The sequence below is a fragment of the Bubalus kerabau genome, chromosome 18, assembly GCF_029407905.1.
Source record: "Bubalus kerabau isolate K-KA32 ecotype Philippines breed swamp buffalo chromosome 18, PCC_UOA_SB_1v2, whole genome shotgun sequence".
Taxonomy (NCBI): Eukaryota; Metazoa; Chordata; class Mammalia; order Artiodactyla; family Bovidae; genus Bubalus; species Bubalus kerabau.
Genome location: NC_073641.1, coordinates 50,740,991 through 50,767,771, shown reverse-complemented (window position 1 = coordinate 50,767,771; position 26,781 = coordinate 50,740,991). Strand labels below are relative to the sequence as shown.

The following is a 26,781-nucleotide window of genomic DNA, read 5'->3' as shown; positions in this document are numbered from 1 at the left end:
GCCTTTTTTTTTTCCTTTTGGAACTTTACTAGTTTTTAGGAATTATAACCCCTGTATAGAGTGGAGATGTAGTTAATTTTACATATCAACTTTCCCAGAGTAATTTAACATAAATTAAAATTTTGAAAACAAAATAGTTATTTTAATAACTACAGGAAATAGACACTTATAATGCAATGCAATGATATTTAAATAATTTTTTTAAACAGCAGCACAGTTTCTTCAATTTTCATCCACCTCAAAGATAAAAGTAAAGCCAAAATAAAAAAAAAATCTAAGTGTCTTCAGCTGAAGACTTTTCTTCTCTCCTCTCTTAGGTAGATCTGTGAAACAAATAGGGCTTCCTAGAGCAGAAAATAAAAATCACAACTACAGTAAATCAACATGGGACATAATTTACACTATTGTCTATAAGGATTTAATCATGCTGAAAGTTCCAGCTTTGATACATTTGCACAATGTATCACCACAGACTTGCCCCTATGCTAATCTGGAATTCCATGATGCCCCAGCCTTCTCACTGCTCTCCACCTGCAATTATTTTTTCTCAGCAGTGTATCTCTGGTAAATCCTGTGTGTGTGTGTTACTTATTCAGTTATGTCTGACTGTTTGTGAACCAATGGACTGTAGCCCACCAGGCTCCTCTGTCCATGTTATTCTCCAGGCAAGAATACTGGAGTGGACTGCCATTCCTTTAACCAAGGGATCTTCTCAACCCACGGATGGAACCCAAGTCTCCTGCATTTCAGGCAGATTCTTTACTGTTTGTTTTACCATTTGAGCTACCCAGGAATTACTTCCGGTAGTCCCACTGCAATGTAAATCAGATCATGTCACTTCTCTGCACAAAACACTCTGATGGTTTCACACCTCATTTTGATTAAAACCCAGCATCTCATGAAGACCTACAATTGAGTATTCCTTTTCATAACTGCTGGTCTCCTCTCTAACCTCATGCTATACTTCAATCATCAGGTTACTACTCAAAATTGACTCTTTTCCAGCCAAAGTGTCCCTCTTGCTTCAGCCTGCAACATACCTCATATACCCCTCTCTTCAACCAGGACCTCTACATTTTCTCTCCAACTGGAATGTTTTTCCATGTAGTTATCCACATAGGTAGAGCCCCTGTTTCCTTTGGATCTTTCTTGAAACCTCCCCTAATATTTTCTAGATTTCAATATACATGTGTTTTATTTATTTATTTATTGTATTATTTATTATTTATTGTGCACATATTCTGCCTGTCATCATGAAAAAAAAGGAATTTTGCTCTTTTCCTTGCTATTGTTTTCACAGTACCTAGAACAGACTCTTGCACATGGTATATGTTCATTAAACAATCTGATTGAATGAATGCATGAATTATATATTGATTCAAACATCTGAGCATCATTAACTCCTCTATAAAGTTAAGCCCAAATATTTAGGTATGAAAATAATATTTTAAAATCATAATTACTTTTATTCTTTGTTTATATTATTCTTAAGCTATTTTTATTTAAAATTTCCTATTTTCTTTTTATTTTCAGTTAGGTATGCATTTTATTTCAGGATATGATAAAATACAACAAAGTGGTTGGGAAACCAAAAATGTTATAAAAAGTGGTTGGAGGACCAAGAGGATTGAGTTTCATTTCTTTAATATGACAATGTATTCTTAAGTGCTCCAGCATTTACATGTATGGTTTCATTCACAAAGATTTCTAAACAATATGTTTACTTATTTGTGTGTTTGTTTTATTATTCAGATGATTTAAAGGTTAATGCAAATATGCTTCAGAAGTAAGATTAATGATGAAGCAGTATTTCCCCAGAGTGTATTAAATGACTGTGGAACTCCCTACAGCACATGAAGCATTCAACATGACAGATATAACCTGTACTAAAATCTGTCATGTAATGCTATACTTGGGAGAAAGGAAATTATCTGATGCATAAAATGGTTTTACATCACAAAGTACTGACTTTACAGAAACTCAGATTGATTGGATTCTAAGTAATACGAACATTTACCAAAATGATATTTGACTTTTTAAATGCATCAGAACACGCTAGTCAGTATTCTCCAGAAATTTATACTGTTCCTAAGAGTTAGAGGAGAGTTTGCATAATTGAAGGTTTCTTTAATCTTCTATGAAAGCTTTAAAACTTATTGAAGCAAGATTCTCATTTCAACTCTTTTTTTTTTCAATTTAAAACTATTTGCTAGCACTTGCTTTATTGATTATTTTCTATACAATATAACTTTTACCTATAAGTTTAGAAGCTTAATTATCAATATTTTTAGGAAGCAGGATGAGGACATTGCATTTTTAAAAGTTATTAGTAAACAATTGGAGCTATATATATATACAGACACCATTTTTCTTTATTATTTTAGTTTATATTATTTCATAAAATATTTTCTGAAGAATATATAGTTAAATGCATTTTAATACTGATTTAAGATGTTTGAGAGTTGGACTGTGAAGAAAGCTGAGCGCCAAAGAGTTCATGCTTTTGAACTGTGGTGTTGGAGAAGACTCGAGAGTCCCTTGGACTGCAAGGAGATCCAACCAGTCCATTCTAAAGAAGATCAGTCCTGGGTGTTCTTTGGAAGGAATGATGCTAAAGCTGAAACTCCAGTACTTTGGCCACCTCATGTGAAGAGTTGACTCATTGGAAAAGACTCTGATACTGGGAGGGATTTGAGATGGCTGGATGGCATCACCTACTCGATGGACGTGAGTTTGAGTGAACTCCAGGAGTTGGTGATGGACAGGGAGGCCTGGCATGCTGCAATTCATGGGGTCGCAAAGAGTCAGACATGACTGAGTGACTGAACTGAACTGAAGATAATTAAAATATATTTAAATATATTTTCCATAAATGTATTTGATAAAACCATCTCAAGCAATGACAAGATTAAATAAAAATACATTTAACCATGACTAATTAGATATATGAATTTATTTCATTAATAGATTGGGCTTTTGGTCTCATATCTAAAAATCTCTGCATAACTTTAAGGTCAAAAACATTTTCTCTCATATTTTCTTTTAGAAGTTTTATAGTTTAAGTTCTTGGCATGTATGGTCCAATTTGAATCAAGCTTTGTATATGGCTCAATATATGAATTGCAGTTTGATGTTTTGCTTATGAATATCCAATTTTTCTAGCAGCATTTGCTGAAAAGTGCATCCTTTCTCCACTGAATTGCTTTTGTAACTTTGTCAAAAATCAGTTGTATATCTATGTGTGTTTATATATTTTTGGACTCAAATATATTTGCTGGTTTGTTCATCTTTATACCCATAGAACACTCTCTTGATCACTATAATTTGTAAGTCTGGAAATCAAATAATCTTAGTCCTCCAACTTTAGTCTTTTAATTTTCTTTTTTTGGTTATTATAGAACTTCTTGCATTTTCCATTAAATTTTATAGTTACCTTGCATTTTATATATAAAAATCTGTGGGGATATTAATGGGGATTGCATTGAATCTATAGATAAATTTGAGAAAAATGAACATCATAATGACATCGACTCTCCTGAGTTATGAACACTATACGTATTTTTCAGGCATATTTTGTATATTTCAGTATATAAGCCTTGTCCACCTTTAGTTAAATATAACCCGAGTGTTTTCATTTTTTTCATGCTATCACTTTATCACATTTTTGTTTTTAACCACTTTTTTGAGGTGAGATTGAAATATAAACACCTGAAATATTCATTGTATACAACTTGATGAGTTTGGACATTGTTAAGAGGAAATACAGACACATCTGAGTCTGGCATGAGTATATGATAATTATAGACTTGTATCCAGATATATAAAGAATTCTCAAAATCATCAAAACACACAAAACCCAATAAAAATTGGAAGAAGATTTGAATTGACAAGAAGACAGAGGGCAAAAAATATATTGAAAGATATTCAACATCATTCATCATTTGAGAAATTTAAACTAAAATGACCGATGACTAGCATATGCCAGTGAGGATGTAGAGGAATGAGAACTCTTTTACACCTTTGATGGGATTGTCAAATAAGATAAACTCTTTGAAACACAGTGTAGTAAGTTGAAAAATGGCCCCTCAAAGATGTTTATATCCTGAATTCTAAAATATGGATCTATATATATGCTTCTTTACAGGGTAAGGAAACTTTAGAGATATGATTCACTGAAAATCTTGGGTATTTAGGAGATTATCCTGGGTCATTTAGACAAAATCAAGGGTGGCTCAGACAGTAAAGAAACTGCCTGCAATACAGGAGACCTGGGTTCAGTCCTTAGGTTGGGAAGATCCCCTGGAGAAGGGAATGGCAGCCCACTCCAGTATTCTTGCCTGGGAAATCCCATGGACAGAGGAGCTTGTGGGGGCTACAGTCCATGGGGTCACAAAGAGTCACTTTGTGACACAACTGAGTAACTAGCACTTTCATTTTCTTTCAATATGATCACAGGTGTTTCCCAGGTGGTGCAGGGCTAAAGAATCTGCCTGCCAATTCAGGAGATTTACGAGACACAGTTTCAATCCCTAGGTCAGGAAGATCAACTGCAGTAGGAAATGACAACCCGCTCCATTATTCTTGCCTGGAAACATTCCATGGATAGAGGAGCCTAACAGGCTACAGTTCATGCGGTTGTGAGAGTTGAACACAACTGTGGACACGACTGAGCAACTGAACACACACATACAAGGTAATCAGAGGGGGCCTCATAAGAGGGAGGTAGGAGGATCAGTCAGTAAAAGAGATGATCGCAGATGCTGGAGGATAGAGTGTCCCAAGTAAGAGTGCAGTAGCTAAGGATTACAGGCCACCCTGGAAGCTAAAGAAGCCAAAGAATGGATACTATCCTGGAGCATCGCCCTCCCCTCCACCCAGGCAGAAATCTTGATTTTAGACTTTTGACCTCTTGCTGTTGTTCAGCTGCTAAATTTTGTCCAGCTCTTTTGTGACCCTGTGGACTGTAGCCCGCCAATCCCCTCTATCCATGGAATTCTCCAGGCACGAATAATGGAGTGGGTTGCCATTTCCTTCTCCAGGGGATCTCCCCAGTCCAGGGATTAAGTGCATGTCTTCTGCATTGGCAGGCAGATTCTTTACTACTGAGCTACCAGGGCAGCCCTTTTGACCTCTAGAAATCTAATAGATACATCTGTAATATTTTAAGTCATTCCGTTTGTGAGTTGTTACAGTACCAATAAGATAAGCAGATTTAGACATTTATGCAAGTGGAATAAAGGATATTCATCTAAAATGTGCATAGGGAAAGGCTAGAGAAAAGTCAATGTCACAGGTGAATGGATAAACTAATTGTGTTATATACAATGGAATGTTACTAAGCAATTAAAAAAGAATGATATTTTAAGTTCATAAGCAAGGAAGGAGCTTAGAAAAATACCACTCCATCCTAAAAACAAAGATAACCTGAACAGACTTAAAAAATTAACAACTCTTCTTGGATTCATAACAATGGAGGGGGACTCAAGGACTACTGCCTCCATGATTGAAGATAGATAAATGAACAGAAGGAAGAGCGGCTTAACTGACCAGAGACTCATGAGCAGAAATCAGCCGGAACCAGTAATGGAGTGGCAAACCTGAACTGTAATTGATAAACTGCTGGAGGTTCAGGGAGGATAACTCGGAAATTTAAAAACTCCAAGGGGAAAGTCCTCAACATGGTGAGATTTACCATCAAGAACACCTCCAAGTTTCCACAGTAAATATCAGAAAAATCCCCTTGTGTTTCCCCAGGGAGAGGGTAAAGGAAATATTTTTACATATGTCAGATCATTCTACTCTTAATAAGGCCAGCCCTCAGGGGAAACTAATCAATAAGAGCCTAACCTGCTGGAGTACTGCCCGTGTGCAAAGTCACTTCAGTAATGACTTTTCAACCCTATGGACTGTAATCCACCATGCTCCTCTGTCCATGGGATTCTCCAAGTGAGAATACTGGAGTGGGTTGGAAGGCCCTGCTCCAGGGGATCTTCTCAACCTAAGGATTGAACCCATGTCTCTTATGTCTCCTGAACTAGCAGGCAAGTTCTGTACCACTAGTACCACCTTACAGAGGGAAGGAGGAAATACATTCTGGCCCACCTAAGGAGAAACAAAACCTTGAGAAACATTTGTGAAGTTCAGTCCAGAGGCACAGAATCACTGAAAGACTAAGAACTAGTCACAAACTATAGAATGCTTCTCCTGCCCCATCCCTAGGCTTCCCTGACAGTTCAACTGGTAAAGAATCTGCCTGCAAAGCAGGAGATGCTGGTTCAATCCCTGGGTCAGGAAGATCTATCACATTGTTGCTCAGTCGTCTCTGACTATTCATGACCCCATGGACTGCAGCATACCAGGCTTCCCTGTTCTCTACTATCCCCCAGAGTTTGCTCAAACCCATGCCCATTCAGTCAGTGATGCCATCCAACCCTCTCATCTGTTGCCCCCTGCTCCTCCTGCCCTCCATCTTTCCCAGCATCAGAGTCTTTTCCAATGAATTGGTTCTTTGCATCATGTGGCCAAAGTATTGGAGTTTCAGCTTCAACATCAGTCCTTCCAAAGAATATTCAGGGTTGATTTCCTCAAAGATTGATTGGTTTGATCTGCTTCCAGTCCAAGGGAGTCTCAAGAGTCTTCTCCAACACCATAGTTCAAAAGCATCAGTTCTTTGGTTCTCTGCCTTCTTTATGGTCCAACTCTCATATCCATACATGACTAGTAGAAAAACCACAGCTTAGACTCTATGAACCATTGTCTTCAAACTGATGTCTCTTCCTTTTATTATGTTGTCTAGGATTGTCATATCTTTTCTTCCAAGGAGCAAGCATGTTTTAATTTCATGGCTGCAGTCACTATCTGCAGTGATTTTGGAGCCCAAGAAACTAAAGTCTGTTACTGTTTCCATTCTTTCCCCATCTGTTTGCAATGAAGTGATGGGACTAGATGCCATAGTCATTTTTTTTTTTTTTTGAATGTTGGGTTCTAAGCCAGCTGTTTCACTCTCCTCTTTTGCCTTCATCAAGAGGCTGTTTAGTTCCTCTTCACTTTCTGCCATAAGGGTGGTGTTATCTGCATATCTGATGTTTTGATGTTTCTCCCCACAATCTTGACTCCAGCTAGTGATTCTGCCAGCCCAACATTTTACATGATATACTCTGCATATAAGTTAAATAAGCAGGGTGACAATACACAGATTTGACCTACTCCTTTCCCAACTTTGAACCAGTCATTTGTTTCACACCCAGTTCTAACTGTTTCTTCTTGACATGCATACAGGTTTCACAGGATGCAGTAAGGTGGTCTGGTATTTCCATCTCTTTTAATAATTTTCCACAGTTTGTTGTGATCTACACAGTCAAAGGCTTTAGCATAGTCAATGAAGCAGAAGTAGATGCTTCTCTGGAATTCCCTTGCCTTTTTAATGGTCCAACAGATGCTGGCAATTTGATATCTAGTTTCTCTGCCTTTCTAAATCCAACTTGAACATCTGTAATTTCTTGGTTCATGTACTGTCGAAGCCCAGCTTGAAAGACTTTGAGCAATATTTTGCTAGTGTGTGAAATGAGTGCAAATGTACAGTGGTTGGAACTTCCCTTACCATCGCCTTTATTTGGGATTGGAATGAAAACTGACTTTTCCAGTCCTGTGGCCATTGTTGTGGTTTTCAAATTTGCTGACATATTGAGAGCAACATTTTAATAGCATCAAATTTTAGGATTTGAAATAGCTCAGCTGGAATTCTATCACCTCCACTAGCATTACTAAAGCATTATTTACAGCAGCTCCATCTCCTAGTGCATCATATCCTGTTATCAAAAAAAAAAAAAAAAATTACAAAGCATGCCAAAAGGCAAAAAAGTGCAAATTGGAGAGATAAGAGCAAGCATCTGAATGAGACATAGCAGGAGTGTTGGGATTATCAAACTAGAAATCTAAAGCAACTTTGATTAATATTCTAAGGACTCTAAAGAACAAAATAAAAGCATGTAAGAACAGATGATCAATATAAGCAGAATCATGGAAATCCTAAGAAAGAACTAAAAATAAACATGAGAGACAAAAAACACTGTAAGTAAAGAGCACATCTGATGGGCTTATTGGTAGATTCAGTTTGGCTGAGGAAAGAATCTCTGAACAAAAGGATGTATCCACAGAATCTTCAAAAAGCTTATACATTTGTCCTTAAACATTCGTTCAGATCCACAGAATGCACAGCACCCAAGAGTGAACACTAAGGACCTTGAGGATAGTTTAGAGTAGGTCCCTCCTCAGTAAAAAAAAATGTTGCATTTTGGAGAGGGATATTGATAATGAGAGAGGACATGCAGTTGTGGAGGCAGTGGGTATATGGGAAGACTCTGCATCTTCTCAATTTTCTTGGAAACACAAAACTACTCCAAAAAAAAATCAGCAGTTCATAACACACACAAAATGAAATAGAAGTAGGAAATTATGCAAAACAAACCAGGTTAGTTTGCTTAATGTTAATTCTTTCCAGGTATGTTCTATGTTGCTAGAAACCTACTCATTAACTTTTTCAAAACATTATTACTTCATTATAAATGCTACAAATAATCATTATTCCAGTTTGCTGTTGTTCGGTTGCTAAGTGGCATCCAACTCTTTGCAACCCCATGCCAGACTCCTCTGTCCTCCACCATCTCCCAGAGTTTGCTCAAATTCATGCCCATTGAGTCAGTGATGCTATCTATCGAACTCATCCTCTTCTGTCCCCTTCTTCTTTTACCTTCAATCTTTCCCAACATCCAAGTCTTTCCTAATGGGTCAGCTCTTCACATATGTTGGCCAAAGGAATGGTCCTTGCAATGAATATTTAGAGTTGATTTCTCAACGCAGGAGATGAAGGTTCAATTCCAGGGTTGGGAAGATTCCCTGGAGAAGGAAATGGACACACACTCCAGTATTATTGCCTGGCAAATCCTAAGGACAAAAGAGCCTGGCAGGCTACAGTCCATGGGGTTGCAAAAAGTCGAACACAGTTTAGGGACTAAACATTCCTCCAGTAACCAGACTCAAAATATAGAATTTTAATAGGTGGCTCAGATAGTAAACAATCTGCCTGCAGTACAGGAGACCCAGTTTCTACCCCTGGGTTGGAAAGATCCTCTGGAGAAGGAAATGACTACCCACTCCAGTATCCTTGCCTGGAGAATCCAATGGACACAGAAGCCTGGTGGGCTATACTCCATAGGGTCTCAAGGAGTCAGACACAACTGATGGAATCACACACACACACACACACATACACACACTGATACTTCCATTTAACCAAGTACACCTATTACATGGTCAGTCAATATAGTCCCTTGCTTTTTTTTTTTCCCTCCATGGCTCTAAGTTCTTCCTACCCCACTCCCCCCCTTAATGTGCCACCACACCTACATGACCTTTTAAAACTAACACATACCTAAGAAAAGATGTCCTTTTCATCACAGGGGACTAGAATGCAAAAGTAGAAAGTCAAGAGATACCTGGAGTAACAGGTAAGTTTGGCCTTGGTGTACAAAATGAAGCAGGGCAAAGTCTAACAGAGTTTAGCCAAGAGAAAGCACTGATTATAGTAAAAACCCTCTTCCAATAACACAAGAGAAAACTCTACATTATAGACATCACCAGATGGTCAATACTGAAATCATATTGATTATATTCTTTGCAGCTGAAGATGGAGAAGCTCCATACAGTGAGCAAAAATGTAAAAAAGACCAGGAAGTGACTGTGGCTCAGATCATGAACTCCTTATTGCCAAATTCAGTCTTAAATTGAAGAAAGTAGGGAAAACCACTAGGCCATTCAGGTATGACCTAAATAAAATTCCTTACAATTATAAGTAGGAATGACAAATAGATTCAAGAGATTAGATCTGATAGAGTGCCTGAAGAACTATGGACAGAAGTTTGTTACATTGTACAGGAGGCAGTGATCAAAACCATCCCCAAGAAAAAGAAATGCAAAAAGGCAAAATGGTTCTCTGATGAGACCTTACAAATATCTGAGAAAAGAAGAGAAGTGAAAGGTAAAGGAGAAAAAGAAAGATATATCCATATGAATGTAGAATAGCAAGGAGATATAAGAAAGGCTTCCTAAGTGATCAATGCAAAGAAATAGAGGAAAACAATAGAATGGGAAAGATTAGAGATCTCTTCAAGAAAATTAGAGATACCAAGGGAACATTTCATGCAAAGATGGACACAATAAGGATAGAAATGATATGGACCTAAAGGAGGAAGAAGATATTAAGAAGAGGTGGCAAGAATACACAGAGGAACTATACAAAAGAGATCTTCATGACCCAGATAACCACAATGATGTGAAGCTCACTTAGAGCAAGACATTTTGGAGTGTGAAGTCAAGTGGACCTTAGGAAGCATCACTACAAACAAAGCTAGTGGAGATGATGGAATTCCAGCTGAGCTATCTCAAATCCTAAAAGATGATGCTCTGAAAGTGCTGCACTCAATATGTCAGGAAATTTGGGAAACTCAGTAGTGGCCACAGGACTGGAAAAAGATAGTTTTCATTGCAATTCCAAAGAAAGGCAATGCCAAAGAATGTTCATACTACCGCACAATTACACTCATCTCACACACTAGCAAAGTAATGCTCAAAATTCTCCAAGCTAGGCTCAATAGTATGTGAACTGAGAACTTCCAGATGTTCAAGCTGGATTTAGAAAAGGCAGAGGAACTAGAGGTCAAATTGTCAAGATCTGTGGATCACTGAAAAAGCAAGAGAATTTCAGAAAAAAACATCTACTTCTCCTTCATTGACTATGCAAAAGCTGTTGACTGTGTGGATCACAACAAACTGTGGAAAATGCTTAAAAGAGATGAGAATACCAGACCATCTTACCTGCCTCCTGAGAAATATGTATGCAGATCAAGAAGCAACAGTTAGAACTGGACATGGAACAACAGACTGGTTTCAAATTGGGAAAGGAGTAGGTCTAGGTCATATATTGTCACTTTGTGTATTTAACTTATAGGCAAATTACCTCATGTGAAATGCTGGACTGGATGAAGCACAAGCTGGAATCAAAATTGCCCGGAGGAATATCAATAACCTCAGATATGCAGATGACACCAACCTTACGGTAGAAAGCAAAGAGGAACTGAAGAGCCTTGTGATGAAGGTAAAAGAGGAAAGTGAAAAAGTTGGCTTAAAACTCAACATTCAAAAAATGAAGATCATAGCATCCGGTCCCATCACTTCATGGCAAATAGATGAGGAAACAATGGAAACAGGGATGGACTTTAGTTTCTTGGGCTCCAAAATCACTGCAGATGGTGACTATAGAAATTAAGTTAAAAGATACTTGCTCCTTGGAAGAAAAGCTATGACAAACCTATACAACATATAAAAAAGCAGAGACAGTACTTTTCAACAAAGTCCTTGGCCAACAAATTTCCATATGGTCAAAGCTATGGTTTTTCTAATAGTCATGTATGGATGTGAGAGTTGGACCATAAAGAATCTGAGCACCAAAGAACCGATGCTTTTGAACTGTGGTGTTGGAGAAGACTCTTAAGAGTCCATTGGACAGCAAGGAGATCAAACCAGTCAATCCTAAAGAAAATCAATTCTGAATATTTATTGAAAGGACTGATGCTAAACCTGAAGCTGTAATACTTTGGCCACCTGATGTGAAGAACTGACTTATTGGAAAAGACCCCAATTCTGGGAAAGTCTGAAGGTAGGAGGAGAAGGGGATGACAGAGAATTAGATAATTGCATGGTCATGAGTTTGAGCAAGTTCTGTGAGTTGGTGATGATATATATATGTGTGTGTGTGTGTGTGTGTGTGTGATTAAACATTTCTTGAATTAAGTAATTCATATGTTTATAAAATAGCCTTTCTGAATAAGTTGGGCTACTCACAGTAAAAAACTAAAGCTAAATTTAGAGTATAAAAATAGTATATAAAGAAGCTACACTTGTTTGAAATTTTAAACAGTTATAATTAGAAGGAATCAATTGGGTTGTGACTGCAGTTGAAATATTGCTTGGTGTTAAAAAAATGCTAAAAATTAATGAAATTCTATAACTTCACATTTAGTTAACATATTTTATTTTGAAGAACTTCTTGTAAAACTACATTTATTTACTCTCAAAAATAATTTAATACAAATACCACGTGAAGTTTAAGATCAATACATTAGCATCCCTTAGCATTCTGCCTTCTCACAATTCTAAACTTTAATGCATAATCATATCTCCCGGGGCTTTTGTTAAATATCCATGATCTCATTCAGCATGTCTTGGGTGAGGCATAGATTTTGCAATTCTAACAACCACCCTGTAATGTCAATACAGCTGAACCACCTGCTTGGAAGTTCATCATGAAAACATTTGACGTTTTCCTATTTAATGCTTTACAGACCTGGTGTGCTGCTTATTACACTGATGGAAAAATAAAAATAACACATAAGATGTTGTATTCCAATTGTAGGAAGATCAGAACATGTTTTCTAAATAATCAATCATTTTTTGGATATGTTTAACTAGAAAAATCTGTTTGATTCAAACCAACACACATTACAGCAATTATTCTCATGGTCATATTACAAACTATGCTTTCCTCTATATGTACATTTTGATGCATTTGTCCCATTGAATATTATTCTATTTCTGTAATCACAGCCTTTATTATTCTTCTGAAATATTTATTATTACCATTATTTTTTCTATAGAATGTTAATTTTATTACATAGGAAGCCAAGAACAGCAGATCACAAAATAAAATAGGCATTTTGACTTATCTCAATTATTAATTAGGTCTCCATACATAACAGGTGATCAATTAAACTAGAATCCATCCTTAATAAAGGGAATTAGTCATTCTTCGAGTCAGTTGATTATGTTGATTAGAATCTTAATGTTCCAGTTTTTATTCCCTTTAATTTTACCATTTGTAATCATAATAGAAAGTGCTAAATATTATTGAGACCAAACCCAAGCCTCCATGGATGAACAATTTTAATCCTTTTAGAGTTTCATAGCACCAATACAATTTAATGAAATTTCAGCACTGAGAAATAAAGGAACATTTTTCAGGTGTGTTTATACAATTAAAATGAGCCAGCGCATACTAAATACTTCCTTTTTATGCAGCTGATACCATTTTGTGCATCTAGTATGAAGCATTTTGCAAGATAATTGAATCAAAGCATTACACTAAGGACTCAAATAATATGAGTCCATATGCTTGATCATATTTTCCAAGAGTTCATTACATATTACCTACTGTGCTCTAATGTCATAGAAAATACATAATTCTACATTGAATATTTATCACTCTATTTTAAGTATGTATTTGCATATGTATCTCTGTTTAGATTGTAAGTTTAAAGCAGAATCTATGTCTTGCATCCATAGTTGCTAATATGGGGATTGTACAATTGCTGTTTAGTTGTGTCCCTCTCTCTTGTGACCCCATGGACTGCAGCCCATCAGGCTCCTCTGTCCATGGGATTTCCCAGGCAAGAATACTGATGTGGGTTGACATATCCTTCTCCAGGGGATCTTCCTGACCTAGGGATGGAACCTGTGTCTCTTGCATTAGCAGGTGGATTCTTTACCACTGAGCCACCCAGAGAAGCCCAGAGATTCAACAAGTGTTCAGTAAATTTTTTTGAACTGGGTTGAATATTATTGTTTTTCTAAAATATTTCAACGAGAGGGAAATGTGGTTCCTCCACCTAAAAAAGAAAAAAAAATCACAACAACATGTCGAGGACCATTTGTACCATTTTATGCTTATATTCTCTTTATATATAACATCACAGCCCTCACACAAGATATTAGTCAAACAGACAATCGACATATCATTAATGAATGAAAAATAAACTCTAAGATTTGCTAGTCTCAGATAAATTACCAAAAATTGTGAGGATTATTGTCAATACAGACAGAATTCCAAGAAGCTTGATCCCTGCTATTCTTCTCCAATTCAAAATCTTCACAGATTCCCCACTCAAGCAAAATCTTTCCAAATGAATTTTATTCTCCAGGCACATGGCTTGCACATAAACCAGCAATACACTTCTCCAGCTATACATGCTAACATCCTAACAAGATAATTTGCAAAAATAGATATAACCCATATAAATCCTAGGCAATGGCTGGATAAAGCTCATGCTGGGGTAAAGAGAAGCGCTGCCGAGTGAAACATGTAACTTAGTGAGGCCACTTTTCTCTAAGATTCTTGCTAATAAGGTAAAAATAGCACCCAAGAGTTTTTGCTACCTTCTCAGCAGTCTTTTTAACTTCAGCAGCCAGCGTGACAGTCCCAGATGTAACTTGATCCACGAGCAAGTTAGCACTGCTAATACAGCTGTGACATTACACCTGCTGCTTCCTGGAAGTCTTATTCTGCTCTAGTAGGATTTATTTCATTACGTGGCAATTGGTAGCAAGAATGCTCTCAGGGTAACTTGAAGATGTTAGGATAAAAGCCATCTGGTACCCAATTTTCTCTGATCCAGGACTTGAACTGTTTCTACGAAGCAGTGAGTGAAGAGATAGGGAGAGAGAGTTTGGGAGTTTGATTAGGAATTTCTACCCACAATGGGTGTCATTTCTCATTTTCACATTATTAATAGAATGTAAGAAAAAATATCCATAGCTGAAAAAAGAACCCATTAAACATCATTCCCATTCAAATTTGTTTCTATAAAGACCTTCTGTGCATGCACTAATACTGTATAAACAATCACTGCTTACTTCAGCTTACTTTACTATGTGAATGTGTGACATAGGTACTTCACTGAGTATTGCAAAATGAGTTCTTATCGTTAGACTTGAAACTGCAAAAACTATACCTGATACTCATTTGTGAAAATTAGTCAAAATTAGTGCACACATGGAGATACACTATGGATCAATAAAATATAGTTAACATAAAAGTATAGTTATTACATGAGTATAAGCACAGTGATAAAAGATAGATCTTGGTGGCACTGATGAGCTAGATGGTCAGGCTTAAAGAAGCAGTAAATTTTGTCAACAGTACTTTTTAACCCTAAACATGTTTCAATATTTGCACATTACTAGAAAGGCCATTGTAGACAGCCTATATTACCTCTATATGGAGGCCCATTAAATGAAAAGAATTAACTCCAAAATTATGTATCTATAGCTGAAATATACAACTGGCATAGCATTGCATGAGTTATATTTCAACTTCCAAGGACATAAAGAGACTAGTCATCATTTATGTCTATTTTTCATAATGCTTGGCTCAATTCTAAGTAGTAATTTCATCATAGTTCTCAACTGAACCAAAAATATAATATAAGATTTATCTTCTCATACTTATTAAACTTTTTAAAAAGCTATCAGTGCCTAAGTATAGACTCTAGACTAAAGCATACTATTGTTTTTTGTTTTTTTTTTAAATCCTGGTGTAGTATGTGATAGTATGATGAACTCCTCAATGAACAAGTCACAGAATTTCGTGTGCATGTGTTTTTACCCATCTCAGTGGAGTAGGTTTAGAATTTTCATTCTATAAATGAGGCTACTGAGGTTCAGAATTATTCTCTTGGCAGTGTTTATGGAGTATTGTCTCTGTGCCTTATATTTTGCAATATGAAAGTTGTTACATTTCAGTGATAAGCTAGATGGTTCTCAGCATCCAAGAATGAACAGTGTGGATGGGTGAAAGGAACATCTAATCTAAACACAGGTGGTCTGAGACATCTTTTTGGAGGAAATCATGATTTAGCTGACATAGGGAAAAGGAAGCAGGGTGTCACTGTGTGTGTATGTGTGTGCATGTTGTGTGAGCACACATATGCACAAGTTTGCAGATAAGTGCAGGAATTAAACTGAGTTGTGGGAACACAATGGGATGGAATTGTGTTCCAGGAATTAGAAAAATGGGTCATAAGTACATGATGGGTCATGAATAAGGGGAAAATGTGCAAAGCTCAGAGAAAAAAAGAAGACTATGCACTGATAAAAGGAAATGATTTCACTTTCTTTGACACAATTCTAAGATGACTAAATTCAAATCTAAATTTAGGCCCAGGTCTATTACAATGTGAATTCCAAATCTTCTAACCTTTCAGCCACAATTTTCTCCATCATAGCTAGGGCTGTGTTATGACTTCTATGGACAGTTTGCCTTCATGGGCTTTTTTGTTGATAAAATAATATTAGAAAATTTATTTTTCAACAGTATTCATATAAAGACACACATGTTAATATTATTTATTGAAATATTATCTTTGACTTAAAATTCAATATTTCCTCTGACTTAAAAAATACAAACATTTTTTCAAGGTCCCCTTCCCCCAAAATAATGAGGATCCTAAGCTCTGTGCCTACTCTGTGCTTAGTGTGGTTAGTCGCTCAGTCATGTCCAACTTTTTACCAGCCCATGGACTGTAGCCCTCCTATTCTACCTAATAGAGAAATCAACCCTGACCTTAGCAGCAAATATATTATCAAGTACTTTTAAACTGAACTTCAGAGATAATTTTATTCTCTTAGAACTTAAGCTGACGGATAGGGAAACAATTTCAAGAGTAATGTTATGTGATGTGCTCAGTCTCCAAGAGTTAGTGTCATAACCAGAGATATAACTCAGGTCACCAGATTTCCCTTGCACAGTTCTGAAATGTCCTGCATTGTTTAGTAATGAATAGATGTTATTATGATTAAAACTTACACTTTTAATGCTCTATCTAGAAGACATCCTGGCTAGTTTCCAGTGTGCTGAGCACAAGTAAGACAGATCCATTGGGAATGGGAGATTTCTGTCACCGCAGGAGGTGTGGGAACTACAGACCATGGATGTCTTGGGACACATGCAGTAAGCTTCTGGGTGCGTGCACGCATGCTCAGTGGCTTCAGTTGTGTTCAACTGTTTGCGACCCTATGGACTGTAGCCTGCCAGGCTCCTCTGTCCATGGGATTCTCTAGGAAAGAATAATGGAGTGGGTTGCCATGCCTAAAGAATATCTAGTTAAAATGTTACTAAAATATTGTGTGAAGACTTATAAATTCTACAGATTGCTTTTAACTTGAAATACATCATTGACATGTTGAATTTTATGTATAAATTTATTATTCAAGTCCCCTTGAGAACAAAGATTCAACAGATAATTTTTATTTTCTAAGGAATATGTCTCTGGAAAGCAAGTTGGAATTGGTTAAGACTGTAAAGTAGCTATTAAAAAGGGGATTTTTTACATATAACTGATTCACTTTGCTGCACGACAGAAACTAACACAACATTGTAAAGCAACTGTATCCCAATAAAAATTAACAAAAATGACAGAATTTTGAAATTTTCCTTTAAGAGCATGATTACACTCAGAGGTTGATATTCCCTGTCCTCGTTAACTCATATCCAGGTCCTGGCCTTACCACCAATCCCCTCCTAGGTCTCTTGGAACTCCAAATGAAATACAACTTGCAGTCTTTCACATAATAAGTTTTATGATTACCCAGTTTAGAAAATTTTGGTGTCTGCATATGTGTATATGACTTTTTTGGTAGTGGAAACATCAATGGGGAAATTATTACCTGCAATTATTTTTAACCTTTACAGTAGCTTCACTGAATCATTTGATATCCAAATCCAATGGAAAAAAAATCACTATAACAAAAATCCCTATATTTATTGAAGGTACTAAAGCCGGAAGCTTTTAGACATTAAAAGAGGTTATGCACCGGCCCCTGAAACAATTAAATACTTGACATACGTTCAGTCACAATCACTGTGGGAACCAGAAGGATTCATCATTTCAATAAGAACTCAGCAGGTAAAGACCAGTGTCAGAAAAAAGGCAGTACATCAGAACTGGACCATTAGGACTCAATCTATAAAATGCCATCTATTCAGTTAATTGCAAAATATCATTTTAAGGCAGAGTGCTACTCAACCTTTCCTAGGTCCCTGGGATAATTGGTATAACCTCTATGTATACTCCATCCACGTGGACATGAAAAATTTGAATTTTTACATGAAGTTACTTATTATATGGCATTATACCCTGATTTTTTTTAAAAAAATTATTATTAATTAGATGATGATTGCTTTACAATAGTGTTAATCTCTGCCATACATCAACATTAATCAGTCATAGGTATACATACGTCCTCTCCCACTTGAACCTCCTTCCCACCCAATCTCACCCCTCTAGGTTGTCACTGAGTACCAGGTTTGAGCTCCCTATGTCATATAGCAGATTCCCACTGGCTTTCTATTTCACATACCCTGACATTTAAATCATTCCTCTAAATAGGTATTCTGCATCTTGAGGAAACACCATTTTCCTACTGTTTTGTGTGTGTGTGTGTGTCTGTGTGTGTGTGTGTCTGTGTGCCATAAATGGCCCGCAATGGACTAAGTTAATCAAACGAAGTATCAATACTATATACCACGCATTTCCTTTTGGAGCCATTTTATTTTCCTGACTTCTACCACCACATGGCTTCCTAGTTAGTGAAAGTGGTAAAGAATCTGCCTGCCAGTGCAGGAAATGCAAGAAACACAGGTTCAATTCCTGGGTTAGGAAGATTCCCTGAGGAAGCAATGGCAACTCTAATATTCTTGCCTGGAAAATTCCATGGACAGAGGAGCCTGGTGGGCTACAGTCCATGGGGCTGACAAAGAGTTGGAAATGACTGAGTGATTTTCACTCACAATGATTATATAACAAGAATGTGTCTCACTGGAGGACATGTTTCTTATTTTTAACAAGAAACTTCAGAATAATCCTGTTATCTTAAGATGTATATGTATATGTATATGTGAGAGTGGGTCTGGTAAGACCTTTCTATTGCTAGTAACCCATTGAAAAAGTATATAAAGCCCCACGCAAACTAGTAAGTGGGTCAGTCTCCACCCCCCTTCTGATGTCTATGTCAGAAGTTTTCTGTATCATTTTTCAGTTCAGTTCAGTCACTCAGTCATGTCCAACTCTTTGCGACCCCATGAATTACAGCATGCCAGGCCCCTCTGTCCATTACCAACTCCCAGAGTTCACTTAAACTCATGTCCATTGGGTCAGTGATGCCATCCAGCCATCTCATCCTCTGTCGTCCCTTTCTCCTCCTGCCCCCAATTCCTCCCAGCATCAGAGTCTTTTCCAATGAGTCAACCCTTCACATGTGGTGGCCAAAGTATCATTTTTACACTGTAATAAAACTTTTGCCATACAAAGCTCTGAGTGACTGAAGCTGAGTCCCTGATCTTGAAGCAAAATTCGTTACTTTGGAGATCACAAATCTGACAACATTCACCATAAGCTATCACCATTATGTCCACTACTGTGGGCAAGAACCCCTTGAAGAAATGGAGTAGACCTCATAGTCAGCGAATTAATCTGAAATTCAGTTCTTGAGTGCAATCTCAAAAATGACATAATGATTTTTGCTTGTTTGCAAAGCAAACCATTCAATATCACAGTAATCCAAGTCTATGCCCCAACCACTAATGCTGAAGAAGCAGAAGCTGAATGGCTCTATGAAGACCTCCTAGAAATAACACTAAAAAAATATGCCCTTTTCATCATAGGTGACTGGAATGCAAAGGTAGGAAGTCAAGAGATACCTGGAGTAACAGGCAAGTTTGGCTTTGGAGTACAAAATGAAGCATGGCAAAGGCTACAAGAGTTTAGACAAGAGAATGCACTGCTCAGAGAAACACCCTCTTCCAACAACATAAGAGATAACTCTACACATGGACATCACCAGATGGTCAATACCAAAATCAGATTGATTATATTCTTTGCAGCCGAAAATGGAGAAGAGCTATACAGTCAGCAAAAACAAGACTGGGGGCTGACTGTGACTCAGATCATGAACTCCTTATTGCAAAATTCAGATTTAAATTGAAGAAAGTAGTGAAAACCCCTAGACCATTGAGGTATGCTGCTGCTGCTCCTGCTAAGTAACTTCAGTCATGTCCGACTCTGCGCAACCCTATAGACAACAGCCCACCAGGCTCCCCCATCCCTGGGATTCTCCAGGCAAGAACACTGGAGTGGGTTGCCATTTCCTTCTCCAATGCATGAAAGTGAAAAGTGAAAGTGAAGTCGCTCAGTCGTGTCTGACTCTTAGCATCCCCATGGACTGCAGCCTACCAGGCTCCTCCATCCATGGGATTTTCCAGGCAAGAGTACTGGAATGTGGTGCCATTGCCTTCTCCACATTGAAGTATGATCTAAATCAAATCACTTATGATTATACAGTGGAAGTGAAAAAGAGATTCAAGGAATTAGATCCAGTAGACAGAGTACCTGAAGAACTATGGACAGGGGTTCCTAACATTGCATGGCCAGTGGTAATCAAAGCTTTTCTAAGTGGTCTATTCACATAAATAAAGGAAAACAATAGAATGGGAAAGACCAGAGATCTCTTCAAGAAAATTAAAGATACAAAGGGGATATTTCATGCAAAGATTGGCACAATAAAGGACAGAAATGGTATGGATCTAACAGAAGCAGAGAGATTAAGAAGAGGTGGCAAGAATACACAGAAGAACTATACAAAAATATCTTAATGACCCAGGGAACCATGATGGTGTGATCACACACCTAGAGCCTGACATCTTGGAGTGGGAAGTCAAGGGGGCCTTAGGAAGCATCACTAAGAACAAAGCTAGTGGAGGTGAGCTATTCCTGCTGAGCTATTTCAAATCTTAAACAATGATGCCATTAAAGTGCTGCACTCAGTATGCCAGCACATTTGGAAAACTCAGCAGCGGCCACAAGATTGGAAAAGGTCAGTTTTCATGCCAATCATGAAGAAAGGCAATGCCAAAGAATACTCAAACTACCACACAATTGCACTCATCTCACACGCTAGCAAAGAAATGCTCAAAATTCTCCAAGCCGGGCTTCAACAGCACATGAACTGAAAACTTCCAGATGCTCAAGCTGGATTTAAAAAAAGGAAGAGGAACCAGAAATCAAACTGCTGGATCATAGAAAAAGCAAGGAAATTTAGAAAAACATATGCTTCACTGACTACACTAATGTCTTTGGCTATGTGGATAACAGCAAACTGAAACAATTTTTAAAGAGATGGGAATACCAGACCACCCTACCTGCCTCCTCAGAAATCTATATGTAGTTCAAATAAGTAGAACTGGATATGGAACAATGGACTGGTTCCAAAATGGGAAAGGAGTATATCAAGGGCATATTGTCACCCTGCTTATTTAACTTATATACATCATTCAAAATGCCAGGCTGGATGAAGCACAAGCTGGAATTAAGGTTGTGAGGAGAAATATCAATAATCTCAGATCTGCAGATGACACCACCCTTATGGTGGAAAGCAAAGAGGAACTAAAGAGTCTCTTGATGAAAGTGAAAGAGGAGAGTGAAAAAGCTGGCTTAGAACTCAACATTCAAAAAATAAAGATCATGGCATCCAGTCCCATCACTTCATGGCAAATAGTATGGGAAACAATGGAAACAGTGACAGACTTTATTTTCTTGGGCTCCAAAATCACTGCAGATGGTGACTCCAGTGATGAAATTAAAAGATGCTTGCTCCTTGGAAGAAAAGCTATGACAGACCCACACAACATATTAAAAAGCAGAGACATTACTTTGCCAACAAAGTCTGTCTAGTCAAAGCTATGTTTTTTTCAATACTCATGTATGGACATGAGAGTTGGACCATAAAGAAAGCTGAGCAGTGAGAATCTGCTTTTGAGCTGTGGTGATTCTTGAGAGTCCCTTGGACTGCCAGGAGATTAAATAATTCAATCCTAAAGGAAATCAATCCCGAAAATTAATTGGAAGGACTGATGCTAAAGCTGAAGCTCCAATACTTTTGACCACCTGATGTGAAGAGCTGACTCATTAGAAAAGACTCTGATGATAGGAAAGATGGAAGGCAAGAGGAGGGTGGGACAACAGATGATGAGATGATTGGATGGCATCACCCACTTGATGAAGGTGGTTTTGAGCAAGCTCCGGAAGTTGGTGATGGACAGTGAAGCTTAGTGTGCTGCAATCCATTGGATCACAAAGAATCGGACATGACTAAGTAACTGAAATGACAGATGTAGAATAAACCAGCCTCGAAATACATATATGGTACATGATCTCATTTACATAACATTATTGAAGAAGTAAAAGTCTAGAGATACATACACCACAGATTAATAATGGTTTCTAGAGCACAGTCATCTCAAATTGACATCAGGAAACTTTTGATGATGATGGCAACATTCTCTATCTATTCTGTTATGGTTGTTGTAAGTCTGTACAAATTTGTCAAAATTTATAGAATTTTATATTAAAAAGGATGATTTTTACGGTTTGCAAATTACATCTTGGTACAAATGACCGACAAATGAAAATGTGCTCAACATCACTAAATATCAGGGAAATGCAAATCAAGACCACTATTGAAATCTCACCTCACACCTGTCAAGAGGCCTATTATGTAAAAGGATAAATACTATTATAAATGCCAGTTTTTAAAAAGTATATTCACCTTTATTGCACTTTCCGTTATGGACTATTAAGTATTTTAATAATTAAGCATTTAAGAATGTGCACTTGTATAAATTATTCAGGAGACAAAAAAGTACTGCATAATATTTATACATCTAAATATTCAATTTCTAGAAAAAGTTTATAATTTCTGAAATTTTATTCTTATCAATGGATCCTTTATTTTACTTTGAGAGGCTGGCATTACGAAAAAAAAAAAAAGTCCTAAATTCTATGCCCCATCTCGTTTCCTGTTATTATTTTACTCTAGCTAGTTATCAGTTGTCAAAACAACTGGTTAAACCTAGCACCTAACAGTGTGCCAAATCTCTTTTGGAAAGAAACCTCCATAATCTGTTCAGGACTTTATTTCCTCAGCTTGACCTGGACACTCACAGTTTCCAAAATGAGGGAGTCAGTGCAATAGTGCATAAAATATGAGGGCTCTGAAAGCCCATGCCTGCTTAGGGGAGTGTGTAATTTAATAAAGTGTTCATTGATGTCAGCACACTGACTCATCACACTTGTGTTGATGTCGAAGCCTGCAGCACAGAGATTCCTACTGCTAATTAGATGACTGAAGCAAGATTATATTTCCCTTGGAGATAGACACAAAGGCGAGAGAGTTATTCTCAAAGGTATTTTCAATTTACAAGTATTTGATGGGACAGAACCAAAATAGGAACAGGCACACTGCAGGGGCGGCCAACTAGGGAAATGAACTCGACACAGCTGCATTATTTACAAGAACAAAAGTTATAAAAGTCACCACCAGGCTTCTATTGTTCCTACTTTATTCCCACATAAATTTCTAACATAAATTATGAAGAAGGACTAATATTTTTATGGCTTACGTGCTAAGCTTTTTAACAACTCCTTGTAAATCCTAGAAAAATTCAAGACCTCTGAGCTGAAATCCATATGTTGGACTTTACACTTTGTTATCTCAGGACATCTGTTAGTTTTACCTTTTATGATTATGTTCAAAAAAGTCAAATGAATGATATCTCAAAAGAAGTTGAATTATATATTAGTCACAGAGTTAGGAGAGGCTTTTCACCTAAGATCATACAAATGAAAGCTTTGCTCATACTGAAGCAAAAGCAAATCTCTGTGATAATTTTCATTAAAGGGTTGTAATACTTTAAATATTTTATCTCATAACCTGACCTAAATATTAAAGATTATCTGGTGATAAAAATTATTTACTCAGTATTATTATAAAGATGATTTTATATTTTTAAAGCAAGCCCTCAATTTTTATTCATTTGTTTTGTATTTGATAACATCAAATGGAAACTTTAGTTGCCTGGTAAAGTTTGAATCCTCAGTTTGCTATGAAATACTTTGACAGGAAATGTTATTAGAAGAAAGGAAACTACTAAACATTGTGTATGAGGTAATGTTTTGTATTTTTGTAATACTAACGAGGACGTATTCTTACAAAAGAAAGTAAATTGTAGACAGAATTATCCTGTTTTTAAAAAGGCATTCCTTTTTTTTTTTAAATTTTTGGCTGTACCACATGGTAAATATTATTCCCTGATCAGACTTTGAACCTGTGTCCCCTGCATTGGAAATGTGGAGTTTTAACCACTAGACTGACACGGAAATCCCCAGCATGATCCCATTTTAAACCAGGGCTAATGAGAAAAGGTATGGAATAATAATTGATTTGTTAGGAAACTAAGCCATCTCTCTTGACTTTTCTTATTGTCAATACATGTTGCTCTCTAATGTTTTAACTTACTTTTTTATTTTATTTTATTTTTTTTAGCAAACAAGTTCAAAATAGTGCAAATTTTACTATTCTGATCTTTCAGTGAAAAGAAACCATTAACAGTTCTATCATTCTGTTAAACATTTTAATGAACAACTCTTTAATAGTGTATGTTGTAAAAACCAGATACTGTGATAAATAATCAGGATTTAAAAGGTATAATGATACTCTTTTACCTATGTTTAAAATTCATTAGGGAAAATAGAAGAAAATGAATAAGCAGCATTTTTAAAGTTATTAAACTTTGAGCATTTAAAAAATTCCCATTACATGTCCTTGTTACCACACCCCAACTGATTTAACATTATTCTTTGGGCTAGAGATTTCAAGTATCAGGCTCTGAGGGTGTGGAAAGAATAAGATTGTGAATACTTAGCATGGAATTTTAAATTGTATTTTCCTCAGCAAAAACATCAGTATTTGCAAAATAAGTGCCTTGAAAGTCAGTAATTATTGTATTTGCAAAGCTTTCCTAATTACCTCAGTGTGGAGAGAACTAACGATAAAATGTAGGATAATTCCCACATCACTGGAAAGGGAGAGATCACCATAGATTCTGAAAAATGGCTCCCGTGATAAGAAATAGAATGTATAATGGCCAGTGGTCAAATGGTGTCAGTCTCCTGGCCCCTGGCGCCTTCTTCCTTTTCCATGACTAAGTCAACATCCTTGAGGCTTGAAGGAGGAAAAGTTAGAAGCACAGACTGGGTGGTAGAAAAAAAAAAATGAAGAATGTTTCTAGCCTCACAGAGCTCTATATAACTGAGCATATTGTGAGGAAGAAACTCCAGAACTAGTTTTGTTTTGAGACAGTTCTAGAAAACCAACTTTTATATGGGCAATTATCATATGCTAACTTTTGAGCAAGGTATTTTCACAAGTGCTAGAAAGTGAAAGTGAAATCGCTCAGTCAGTCCTATCTGACTCTTTGCGATCCCATGGACTGTAGCCTATCAGGCTCCTCCATCCATGGGATTTTCCAGGCAAGAGTACTGGACTGGGTTGCCATTTCCTTCTCCAGGGGATCTTCCCAACCCAGGGATGGAACCTGGGTCTCCCGCATTGTAGGCAGAATGCTTTTACCATCTGAGCCACCAGGGAAGTCTCAATTCATTCTTAAACTACTGTAAATTAATTTCTAATTATACAAATCAGAGAAATAAGGCAAAGAATCTTCAAGATACATGAGTTGGGCTACAGAAAATAGCATCATATTAAATAACTTCTTAAATATAAATTGAATTATATAATCTTAATTTCAATAAACAGTAGTTTTATAGTCCATCTGAAAATATTAACCAGGGTCATCTGTATTTTTGCTTCCATTATGCTAATTGCATTTGATTAAATTTAGAGATAGATATTTAAATATTAATGTTTTTTTCATATTATAAATACGAATGCTTGGCCTCTATTTCAAAAACACTTATGAATAAAACATTACATTTCCTCTGAATGGCAAAGTTAAATAGATCCACCAAATGGAATTAGGATCCCTGAATATAGAGATTATATATTGATTTAATTTATTTCTGGTGAAATCTTCATACTAACATCAATATTTTCTGGCAATATTCTCATTTTCAAGGTTTTATTTTTCCCAGTCTAAACCCCAAAATTTTAAGTGCCTTGTACTTACTTGCACTTAGAAGGTAGGGAAGAAAGATGGGATATGATAAAGAGGTAAAGAAATGTAAATTAAGAGGTGAGATTGAGGGAGGGTGCTGGGCCTTTAATTGATCTCAAGGTATGTTAACTGTTTCTCTGCTGTCACTGAAGGATCAACAATTAGTGTTTAGTAAAAGAAAACAGAAAAAAGTACAAAAAAGCTTCTTCAGAGCCAACACTGACTGCTATCATATCATTTCTACATAGTTTAAATGCTGTTTTTCATCTTAGATTATTTACTGTTCTAATATTTATCCCTAAGATCTAGCATGGATCTTTGAACACATAGTCACTCAACAAATTCTTACAAAACAATTTATATATTTCCCTAATAGAATACTTACAACTAAGTTATATTAAATATTAATCACATTGACTTGATAAAGAAGTTTGAGGGATTAAGTAACATATCTAATGCAATACAGCTAGTAAATAGCAAAACTCAGATTTTAAAAGTCATTCTCTCCTGTTAATTATACTATCTTCTAACAGTAGACTGTTTATTACTTATACAACAGCAAAAACATAAAAGAGAGAATAAACAGGATCATTAGACAAATTGTTAAATTCCTGTCTATTTTCCAGAGTAGATTTTTTAATAGTAGTGGTAGGTACGCATCTAAATGGTTTCCAAAGATCTCTTCCTTTTGGTCTTCACACCCATGTGTAGCTCCTTCCTCTTGAATGTGAGCTGGCCTAGTGACTTGCTTCTCATCAATACAATACAGGAAAAATGACGGGATATTAATTTCAAAAATTGCCTCTTACGTCTTACTAAGAGGTTCTCTCTACTCTCTCCTCTGCTTGCATGTTTGCATGATTAAGTTGCCATGAAGGGAAGAATCA

The 26,781-nt window shown here is 36.7% G+C and overlaps 1 protein-coding gene across 1 annotated transcript in view; it reads right to left on the bottom strand.

Annotated features, from left to right (window-relative positions):
• CDH10 (cadherin 10) overlaps nt 1-26,781 on the bottom strand; it is a 192,795-nt gene that overhangs the window by 123,949 nt on the left and 42,065 nt on the right. The window lies entirely within an intron of this gene.